Here is a 10805-nt window from a genome sequence, read left to right as displayed (position 1 = left end):
AATGCTGTATATCACGGTGCTGATGTCAGTACTCTCTATCACGGTGCTGCTGTCAGTGCTGTATATCACAGTGCTGGTGTTAGTGCTTTATGTCACGCTGCTGATGTCAGTGCTCTCTATCAAGGTGCTGTTGTCAGATGACTCTATCACGGTGCAGGTGTCATTGCTGTATGTCACACTGCTGGTGATCATCTCCTGCACCCTCTTCTTTGCCTACCCTGAGCTTCCCTCTCCTCCATTGTCTTCATGCGCTCCACAGTCCTGAATTGTCACAACAATTTCCCAATAAAAAAAGAATGCTTGTAGTTGTCGATCCCAGATTCACCTCATACATGTGGTATGTCATTGGCCATGTGGTGGGACTATGTTTGCACAGCTATTAATTAATTTGTGGCTGCAAATTTGACCTGTAGGTTTGCGAAGTTCGCCTCCCATTGAAGTCAATGGGGCCCGCAGCGAACGTTCCGGTTCGCAAACTATCGGCCGCGTTCGCGGTTCTGCTTTCGCGAAACATCCCGTCGGAAGTTCGTCCATCACTACTAGCAGGGCTGTCTTTAAGGCAGGGCAAAAGGGGCAGCTGCCCTGGGCCCTGTCATTGTTGTGGGGCCCAAAGCAGCTGCCTCATACTTACCAACTATCCCAGTTTAAATTCCCTTGTCCTCTGAAGTTTTAGTCATGTGCTGTGTCCTTATTGCCTTATTGTTGTGTACAGGGGACTCACCTGCAGACCCTGTGTTTACATGTAAATAACCAGCATTCATATGTAAATAGCAACGGCATTCATAAATAAATAGCTGCGGCCGGCAGTATTGATATGTAAATAAAGGTGGCATTCATATGTAGATCATGCCCCCCTGCACTGAGGAGATGATGTGCTGTAACCTCTAGCAACCAATCAGTGAGCAGTAATACTGTACAGTAATCTCTAGCAACCAATAAACAAGCAGAAATCATTTGCTGTAACCTCTAGCAACTAATCATGGAACTGTAATGTGTAATATGTGCTGTAACCTCTAGCAACCAGTCAGTAAGCAGTAACGATATGCTATAACTGATGGCAACCAATTGCTGCCTGATCTGATACAGTAAACTGACTTTAAGTCTAGCTGCTATTTATTGTATGTCTCAGTGCATGTGGAGAGCGAAACTGCATGGGGGGGGGGGGGGGGGGCAAGAAAATATTTGCCCAGGGTCCAATCAATATTAAAGGTGGCCCTGACTATTAGCCGCTATAACAACCGCTAGCAATAATCGCATGTTAAATCTGACAGGCTGGTTGTACCCAAGTTAATCAATCAACTTGCGTACATTCAGCCTGCCTATACATGGATCAAAACTCAGCTGATTCCTGCTGAACCAGCCGAAATTCTAACCGTCTATGTCCGGGTTAAGAAACATATTTTTAGTCTTGGCCCATGTTACAGCAATATGTTCTAAATCTATTTGTGACTTGCCTGAAACAAGGTTTTGTGTTCAATCCTCTAGGTTCTTAGATGTCTGTTTAAAATGTTTCCTGCCTAAATGGCATTATAGAGTATAGGAAAAATTGGGCAGGAAATATGGAATATGTGGCTGTTCTACAAATTGGCTTTATGTATAACTAGACTGTAATGAAACTACAGTGTAGCTATCAGGGATGAGCCGAACACCCCCCGGTTCGGTTCGCACCAGAACTTGCGAACGGCCCCCACGTTCGTTACGAACGTTAGAACCCCATTGAAGTCTATGGGACTCGAACGTTCGAAATGGAAAGTGCTAATTTTAACGGCTAATATGCAAGATACTGTCCTAAAAAGGGTTTGGGGACCTGACTCCTGCCTCAGGGGACATGAGTCAATGCAAAATTTTTTTTTAAAAACGGCCGTTTTGGCGGGAGCACTGATTTTAATGACGATTAAAGTGAAAAAAAAAAGTGAAATATTCCTTTAAATATGGTGCCTGGGGGGTGTCTGTAGTATGCCTGTGAAGTGCCACGTGTTTCCCCCGTGTTTAGAACAGTCCCTGCACAAAATGACATTTAACGGAAATAACACCATTTAAAACTGCTTGCGGTTTTAATGTTATATCTGGTTCCTGCAATATGGTTGAAAATCATTCAGAAAAATGGCATGGGTAGCCCTCCCTGCCCATTACCAGCCTATTTGGGTCTTGTACGCATATTAAGGGGAACCCTGTACCCATATTAAAAAAAGGAAATGCGTGTGGGCCCCAGGCCCTATATACTCAGAACAGCAGTATACAGGCGGTGCAAACAAGACAGGGACTGTGTAGGTTTGTTGTGTTAAGTTGAATCTGTTTGTAATTTTCAACTGGTACATTTTTAAAGTGTAGCTCCAGTCAAAAAAACAATTTTTAAGCTTTTTGGAAAACATAGGGAAGGGTTATCACCCCTGTATAATTTGTTTTGCCATCCGTCTTTTTTCATCTCACTTGCTGCTGTCTCCTTGCGTTTGCAAGTAGGAGATGTTTGTAAGTTGGATGTTTGAAAGTAGGGGCCTGCCCTATATTATAGTGGTATGTACTGGGTACAGAGCACGCAGACAGCACGCACTATCTCCTAACACTACTGACTGCAAGCTCTATTATTAACCACTTGACCACTGGGCACTTAAACACCCTTAATAACCAGACCAATTTTCAGCTTTTGGTGCTCTCACATTTTGAATGACAATTACTCAGTCATGCAACACTGGACCTATATGAAATGTTTGTCCTTTTTTTCACACAAATAGAGCTTTCTTTTGGTGGTATTTAATCACCTCTCAGTTTTTTTTTATTTTTTGTGCTATAAAAGAAAAAAGACCGGAAATTCTGCGAAAAAATGAATTTTTCTTTGTTTCTGTTATAAAATTTAGCAGATTAGTAATTTTTTCTTCATAATTTTTTTTTTACTGGTTACATGTTTTGAGTTGCAGAGGAGGTCTAGGACTAGAATTATTGCTCTCGCTCTAACGTTCTTGGCGATACCTCACATGTGTGGTTTGAACACCGTTTTCATATGTGGGCGGGGCTTATGCATGCGTTCGCTTCTGCATGCGAGCACATGGGGACATGGGCGCTTTAATTTATTTTTTTTTTTTTTATTGTTCATTTTACTTTATTTATTTTAGTTTGACATTTTTTTTCCCAAAAATATATTTTTGATCACTTTTATTCCTATTACAAGGAATGTAAACATCAAGTGAAATCTGGGGGTCAATATGACCCCACATCTCACCTCTAGGCTGGGAAGCCTGAAATAAAAAATAAAAAAAAGATTCTGGCTTTGATCGTACTGGCGAGTTGGTAGAAGCATCGGAGGGCGGTGAGGGGTGGGGGGCGTCTATGGCTGGGTATTTCAGGGTATCACCGAGTATGACTGGGTATCTCCGAGTATGGCTGGGTATGGCAATTTATGGCAGGGTATTGCAGAGTATTGGCGGGGTATTGGCGGGGTACTACAGAGTAATAGCAGGGTACTGCAGAGTATTGGGGAGTACTACAGAGTAATGGCAGGGTACTGCAGAGTAAAGGCAGGGTACTGCAGAGTAATGGGGGGTACTGCAGAGTAATGGCAGGGTACTGCAGAGTATGCACTGGTATTGCAGAGTATTGGCGGGGTATTGGCGGGGTACTACAGAGTAATAGCAGGGTACTGCAGAGTATTGGGGAGTACTACAGAGTAATGGCAGGGTACTGCAGAGTAAAGGCAGGGTACTGCAGAGTAATGGCAGGGTACTGCACTGCAGAGTAATGGCGGGGTACTGCAGAGTAATGGCAGGGTACTGCACTGCAGAGTAATGGCGGGGTACTGCAGAGTAATGGCGGGTACTGCAGAGTATTGGGGGGTACTGCAGAGTAATGGCAGGGTACTGCAGAGTAATGGGGGTTATTGCAGAGTAATGGGGGGTACTGTAGAGTAAAGGCAGGGTACTGCAGAGTAATGGGGGTACTGCAGAGTAATGGCAGGGTACTGCAGAGTATGCACTGGTATTGCAGAGTATTGGCAGGGAATTGAGGGGTTAAATTCGGTGAGCAGCGATGTGGGCACTGCAGATGCAGCCCACATCGCTGCTGACACCGATCTCTTTCCCCTCCGCTGTACCGATCGGTACAGAGAGGGGAGGGAGGAACCGGCGTCATAACATGACGCCGGTTTGTTTACAAGTGATCACTCTGTCATTTGACAGAGCGATCGCGTGGTAAACGGACGCGACGAGCGGCCGTTTACCGTGAGGACCCGGCGGTCACGGATGCTCTCGAGTGCACGCCCCAGGGGGCGTGCGAGAGCAGAATTCTGGGAGGCCGTTAATTAACGGCCTCTCAGAGTTAAACAACCGCCCTGAAGCCGTTAATCGGCAATGGGCGGTTGTTAAGTGGTTAAAGATAGATCACTAGCTAGCTATATAGGTGAGGTGAATATAGTGTAGTGGTGTATACTGCGGTCAGGGCACAGACAATAACCACTACACAAGAGCAAGATAGGAAATCAGCCAAAAACGATTGGTGTGTAACTTTGTTGAAGGTACACAGAACACCCACTGCTTCAGATGCCAACACACTACACGAAGCCGCCTCAAAGGCGGCCTTATATAGTGTGGGGCGTGCACTACACAGCCTGAGCTATGATTGGCCACAGGCAGGATGCCTGTGGCCAATCATGGCTCTCCTCGCTGCTGGCGCTGCGATTGGCCAAGCATGCACTGTGACCCCGCATGCTTGGCCAATCGCAGCGCCAGCAGTCATGAGCTGAGCAATCATGAGCCAGCAATGCACTGCGCCATCGCAGTGCATTGTGGTCCGCGCGCGCCATACGAATTTTGATGCGAACGGACCAAGAGTTCGGATTTCGCCGAATGCCCGAACAGCCAATGTTCGAGTCGAACGTACGTTCGACTCGAACACGAAGCTCATCCCTAGTAGCTATAAATAAGCTAGATTGTAATGAAACTAGACCTTAATGAAATTATCTTAGGTACGTTTCGACCCAAGTTAAGTACCATCCCAAGGCTTTAGGTTTAACATTAGTTTTGGGGGTTTAACTAGGTCCAGGGTGGTTAAGGGTCTGAATTGATGGACTTTGGGCTTGTGTTGGTGGCTTTAAAAACAGAAGCAGGTACAGGTTAGTTTCAAGATTTTTTGAGTGACCACATGCTATTTCTCAACAAATTCTGCCCAGCCCCCCGATCTAAACTACTCAACCATACCCTCCATCCATCCATTACATCTTACGTAAAACTTCCATCTGGACATGTATAGAGCGATCCCCCAAGCATCTATAATTTCAACAGATGGCCTTATACAAATCTCGAAGGGCTCACTGGGCACTGGCACGATTGGCACTAAGGGAAGACTTTGGCAATAGGCTGTAAACATTAGGTCAGGTTATGGCTTTAAGCAGCTGGGAGTGGTGGTATTGGATATCCTAGGTCAGGGGGGATAGGGAAGGTGAGTATATGTGCTTTTCTTGAAGGTACACCTATCCTCAATAACGCCCTTTTGCTCCAATATGGGATTGATGAACACAGACCTGGATGTAAGTGCTGAATGACACTTTAAACACGCTTTTAGCTTGAATTTTGTTGAAAGCTAATGCTAAAATATCTGGTACCATACTTTTGATACCTTAGGCCTCATTAACACTGTGCAATTCTGAAGTACACAGAATATTCTATCTTCTAGAACAGAAGCTATATAATAAACCTACATATGGCCATTGTGGATCTCATAAAATGTGTATTTTAAAGATTAACTTGTATAATGATTTTAACAGAGCAAATAGGAAATGAAAAATTGTATGTAACTGTTCGATTTTATCACTCTTCTTTTTTTAAAGATAAATGAATGCCTTTCAGGGTTCTAGAATTGGAACAGTCTTTGAGAAATCAGAACAGAAAGGAAATATGCTGTTTGGTTTTGGGTTCTCTTAAAGGAAACAAAGCAGAAATTGATAAGGCATCAGCTGCTTCCTCTAGCAGAGTAACAATGGTCCCCACTGTTTCCTTTCCTATAAACCTTATAGAGAATTTGTCTTTATCACTGCTGCTACAGCCAAGGCCAAAGCAAGAAATACATGGAATAGTATTCACTATTTCAATTTGTGGCAATAATTGTTCATCAATGTATTGCTAACCAAAGCCTGCTGTACTTTGTAATGGGTTGCAAACACTTAGGAATACAAAGCTTAGAAATATTCCAGCTGGGGTTATGGGGATCTTGTTTTTTTATGCACCACGTTAAAGTTGGTGTAAAGCAACATAAAAACCCCAGCCCAAATGGTACCGCTATCAGTGCTTATTTGCTCTCTTATGTTTAGTTAAATGAAATAAAATATGATTTACCTTTTATTCACTTTGTTTATATGCGATCACATGAAAACTATAACTTGGTGCTGGCAAATGGCAGGCAAAGTGTTCCTTGAAGGGTAAAGTCAGGAGAGGAAGTGATGTCGCCCGGCCCCCCATCTAGACTCCATTCACATTAACAATGAGAGAGGGAAGAGAGGATGAGGAGGAGCGGTACATTCCTGACCTGAATATTGTTAGAGCTGTTAATGTGCGCAGCGATACATAATAATGAGGCCGGGTACAGGAAATACGATCATATTCATATTCACAGCAGGATCAACAAATAACATCTAAATATACTCCTAGGGCTATGAAAAAAAAGTAGAATGTCAAAGTGTATATGTTATGGGAACCTTTCAAAGGATAGTGGGGTTTATGTATGAAAGGCAAATCCACTTTGCACTGAAAGTGCACTTGGAAGTAAAGTTGCTGTAAATCCGAGGGGGGTATGCAAGGAGCATAAAAAACAGCATTTTAGCTTGCACGTGATTGGATTATAAAATCAGCAGAGCTTCCCCTCATTTCAGATCTACCCATCAGATTTAGAGTGACTGCACTTTCAAGTGCACTTGCAGTGCAAAGTGGAGTTACCTCTTGTAAATAACCCCCAGTGTGTTTTTCTTTGGCCGGAGAGATGCTTTAACCACTTCAATACTGGGAACTTTCAACCCCTTCCTGCCCTGGCCAATTTTCAGCTTTTAGCGCTGTCACATTTTGAATGACAATTGTGCAGTCATACAACACTGTACCCAAATTACATTTTTATGATTTTCTTCCTACAACTAGAATTTTCTTTTGGTAGTTATTAATCGCTACAGGATTTTTTATTTTTTGCTTTGTTTCTGTCAGTAAATTTTGTAAATAAGTATTTTTTCTCTTTCATGGATGTGCGCTCATGAGGCTGCACTGATGGGCACTGATAGGCTGCACTGATGGGCACTGATGAGGCTACACTTATGGGCACTGATGAGGCAGCACTGAAGCGGCACCTATGGTCAATGATAGGCGACACTGATGGGCAGCAATGATGAACAGGCCCTGATGGGCACTGACTGGCATCACTGCTGGGCACTGATTGGTGGTACTCATGGGCACGTATTTGTTGCACTGATTGGTGGCACTGCTGAGGCTACATTTATAATCAGTGCCCTGATTACCTCTACACACTCTGCTGCAAGGATATGCCACTGATTGGCTCTTCTAGCCTCACACTGACAGAGTGTTAAACGAAGGGAGATGAAAAACGGCACTTCTGTTTTTACATGTGATCGGCTGTGATTGGACACAGACGATCACATGGTTAAAGAGCTGAGTCATTGGCTCTTTACCCAGATTGGGGTTGCGGCGTGTCCTGGGAACATGGCATGACTGTGATCGCCACGCTGCATGCACATGTGGGAACAAGATAGCAGTGACACTGGGGCGCCATCGTGTGACGACGCTACAGAACGAGAGAGGATCCCACTCGCCATCATTTTACAATACGACGGGCTGGGATAGTTAAACCTATTTCCTGGATTCTTTCCTACCTTTTCTATTCTTCCATACCCATTTCTTCACTTTCATAACACAATCAAGTATTATGAATAAGTCATACAGGGGGTTTATTAAAGTTTAACTGAAGGCATGACTTTTTTTTACTAAGCTTTAGGTAGAGTGAAGAGGGATTAGCACCCTTGTCAGGGTTTTATTGCCATCTGTGCCCCCGTTAGGGAGATTCACCCTTTCAATTGTCATGCTTACCATTATCATCAAAAGTGAAAGAAATCCCAAATGTTGGATTGCAACCTGAACACAAATAGAGGTGACATTTTCCAATGGGGACACTCATTCTGGTAATCACTTTGGAGGGATTTCTCTTTCTCCCTGTTGTAGCTAAGGGACAGGAAGTGAAGAGAGATCTCCCTAATGGGCAACAGATAAAGAATGCAAATAGCAAAAAATAACCGCAAAAGGGCAGAGATTCATGATTACAAATAAGAGCTCACATTACTGAGCTGTTTTACCAGCACAAGATAGATTCAATTTTGCTTCTATGTGTATTGCACTTTAACCACTTTCAGACCGGACCATATTGCTGGCTTAAGACCAGTCCACTTTTTGCGATTCGGCACTGCGTCGCTTTAACTGACAATTGAGCGGTTGTGCGATGTGGCTGCCAAACAAAATTGACGCCCTTTTTTTCCCACAAATAGAGCTTTCTTTTGGTGGTATTTGATCACCCCTGCGTTTTTATTTTTTGCCCTATAAACAAAAATAGAGCGACAATTTGAAAAAAAAACGCATTATTTTTTACTTTTTGTTATAATAAATATCCCCCAAAAATATATAAAAACACTTTTTTCCCTCAGTTTAGGCCGATACGTATTCTTATACATATTTTTGTAAATCACAATAAGCGATTATTGATTGGTTTGCGCAAAAGTTATAGCGTTTACAAAATAGGGATAGTTTTATGGCATTTTTATTAATAATTTTTTTTTAGTAGTAATGGCGGTGATCAGCGATTTTTATTGTGACTGTGACATTATGGCGGACACATTGGACATTTTTTACACATTTTTGGGACCATTGTCATTTATACAGCAATCACTGCTATACAAATGCAGTGATTCCTGTGTAAATGACACTGGCAGTGAAGGGGTTAACCAGTGGGTGGCAGTGTAGGGTTAAGTGTTCTTAGGGGCATGTTACTAACTGTGGGGGGCGGGCTTTGTTTTAGTGAACACTGATCTCTGCTCCAATCACATGGAGCAGAGATCAGCGTCACTTGTTGCTAAGCAGAACGGGGAGATTCTGTTTACAGCGGCATCTCCTCGTTCAGCCGCCCCGTGAGACGATTGCGGGTATGCTCGCAGCGATCGGACTCAAGGGGGTCCCGACCGGCACGATGGCAGGGCAGCATTTAAAACTGGATGTACCTGTACGCCAATATGCCTGCCCGTGCCATTCTGCCGACGTACATCGGCGTGTGCCAGTCGGGAAGTGGTTAAAGGGCAAGTCCACTTTTGTGGGAAAAAAATCACAAATAAAAAATAATAATAATATAGTGTATACAATTGTGACTCAAGTCATATTGTAATTGAATGTTATAAAAAATTACCTTTCCTTTTTAATCTCCAGCTCTGTCATTTTCAGTAAAGTGCAACGCAACATGGCTACCTGCAGGTGTTCTGTACACATCAGTTCCTGCTTGCATGATTGGCTTACTGATTTTGCCAGAAGTCTGCATTAAAGCGGAGCTCCACCCTAAAGTGAAAGGAAATCACATCTAAACGGATGTTGACCCTGCAATTTTCCTCATTGAATCCCTGCAGGTGCAGCAACTGACTGGTAATTATGAAACCACTCCCATTAGATACACTTACCACATGGACACAAACATACATGGCTTTCTTTAGACTAACAAAAGGTAGTAATCTGGAACAAAGTTTGTTAAAATCCTTGTAATGTACATAGATCACCCAGAGGGGAATGTTTTCTTCTCAAAATAAAGTGGAGTTATACTTTAACCTAAGTGCTATCAGCACACTTATATTCACGCTTAGATTTTTGCACATATCTGTACAGCTTTAGTTTAACTTCTCCAGATTTTTCTTTTAAAACGGAGTTCCGCCGTTTTTTTTTTAAGTCAGCAGCTGCTGACTATTAAAATATGGACACTTACCTGTTCAGGGTGCCCGCGATGTCGGCACCCGAAGCCGATCTGTCCCTCGGCTGTCGGGTGCTGCCGCCGTCATCCTTGGTAGGGGATCAGGAAGTGAAGCCTTGCGGCTTTACTTCCTGGTTCCTCACTGCGCATGCGCGACTTGCGCTGTGCTATCCCACTGGTCCCTGCTGTGTTCTGGGACCCGTATGTCTCCCAGAATACAGCGGGGGGGGGGGGGGGACGGAAAGTGCCATAGATACCCGCAGGTGGCTTGGGTATTTATGCCCGGAAGTGGGAGCAAAATACCTGTGTTAGACAGGTATCTGCTCCCCCGAAAGGTGCCAAAATGTGACACCGGAGGGGGGGGGGGGGGAGCGGAAAAGCATAAGTTCCATTTTTGGGTGGAACTCTGCTTTAAAGTAGAAATTCTGGGGAAAAATGTTTTTATATACAGTACAAATACAGGTGCTTCAATAGCTTTCAATAAATTGTCGATTTTATCTTAAAAAGTTGTCTTTCCATTGAGAAATCCAGAATTCTTTATGTCATGAAAGACCCTCTATCCCCCTCATATCCTGTTCATTAAACCGGTGGGTGATATGTGCCCCTCTCCAGGCTTGTACATTCCCCACTGTAATCCATTTAAAAGCACAAAGTCATGCTTGCTGCAGTGGGTGGATCTGGGAGTCTGACTGCCCGGTCTGATCTGCCCACTGTGCTCCACACTCAGAGTATTGGGTCAGGAGACTCCAGGTCTGTCCCACCTCCTATGACCTCACTGCGAGACCGGGAGTCTCCGTCTGTGCATGCAGGTTAATAAAATCTCATGG

This window comes from Lithobates pipiens, unplaced genomic scaffold, assembly GCF_037356315.1.
Source record: "Lithobates pipiens isolate NorthernLeopardFrog02 unplaced genomic scaffold, aLitPip1_a1.2 Scaffold_19, whole genome shotgun sequence".
NCBI lineage: Eukaryota > Metazoa > Chordata > Amphibia > Anura > Ranidae > Lithobates > Lithobates pipiens.
The sequence above is the reverse complement of the archived record's forward strand: the minus strand, read 5'-3'. Positions refer to the sequence as shown.